General features: G+C 38.2%; 1 non-coding gene across 1 annotated transcript; it reads right to left on the bottom strand.

The window, feature by feature from the left end:
* Positions 1-377: 377 nt before the first annotated feature.
* Positions 378-484, bottom strand: LOC138822644 (U6 spliceosomal RNA). The gene has a single exon (XR_011370586.1). It is a non-coding gene; the product is annotated as a U6 spliceosomal RNA (small nuclear RNA).
* Between the last annotated feature and the right edge of the window lie 405 nt (positions 485-889).

The raw sequence follows: 889 nt of genomic DNA, 5'->3' as shown, positions 1-889 counted from the left end.
TTCCAAGTCTTTCCAATTCTTAACAAATTGGGCGATGTCATTCTTTCTCATGGAGGCATAGAATTTCATTGTGTATATATACCACATTTTCATGATCCATTCATCTTCTGTGGGCCATCAGGGTGGGCTCCATATCTTAGCTATTGTAAATAATGCTGCAGTAAACATAGTTGTTCTGGGAGTTTTAGTATGGTCTTCTCTGTGATCATTTGGGTAAATCCCCAAAAGTGTGATTGCTGGGTCATAGGGGAGCTTTATATGGAGTCTTTTGATGAGCCTCCATACTGCTTTCCAAAGTGGTTGAACAAGTTAACACTCCCACCAAGAATCTAGTAAGGTTCCCTTGTGGCCACATCCTTTCCAGCATCTTTAGTTGTAAAAATATGGAATGATTCAAGAATTTGCATATCAACCTCGCACAGGGGCCATGTTAATCTACTCTGTACTGCTCCAATGTTAGTGTATGTGCTGCTGAATTGAGCACAGAGCATTTTTTATATATAAAGTGTAATTGATTTTCTTGAACTAGACAATTCAAAGAAAAGTAAGTTTTGAAGAATTCTCGTGAAATTTTAAAACCATGTACTTCTTACATAAGCACACATTTAAGAATAGCCAAGATTGACATGTCAAAAACAAAATAATCCCAGATATTGTTGTTCAAGAGATGTGTAGGATCGGGGGAGGGGGGTGGAATTGGTTGGGGGGGCGGAAGAAGGCTGGGAAGGGATGTGAAGGGTAAACAAAGGAGGAGGCTGCAATGCTTCATAAGAAATGTACTTACTCATTATCTTGCCCATGTAAATGTAACCCCTCTGTACAGTATGTTCACAAAAAATAAAAATAAAAAAGAGATGTGTAGGAGGACGAATTCAATTATTCTGTATAA

The sequence above is a fragment of the Dipodomys merriami genome, unplaced genomic scaffold, assembly GCF_024711535.1.
Source record: "Dipodomys merriami isolate MVZ:Mamm:240054 unplaced genomic scaffold, mDipMer1.0.p SCAF_113, whole genome shotgun sequence".
In the NCBI taxonomy this organism is placed as follows: Eukaryota; Metazoa; Chordata; class Mammalia; order Rodentia; family Heteromyidae; genus Dipodomys; species Dipodomys merriami.
The sequence above is the reverse complement of the archived record's forward strand: the minus strand, read 5'-3'. Positions and strand labels throughout refer to the sequence as shown.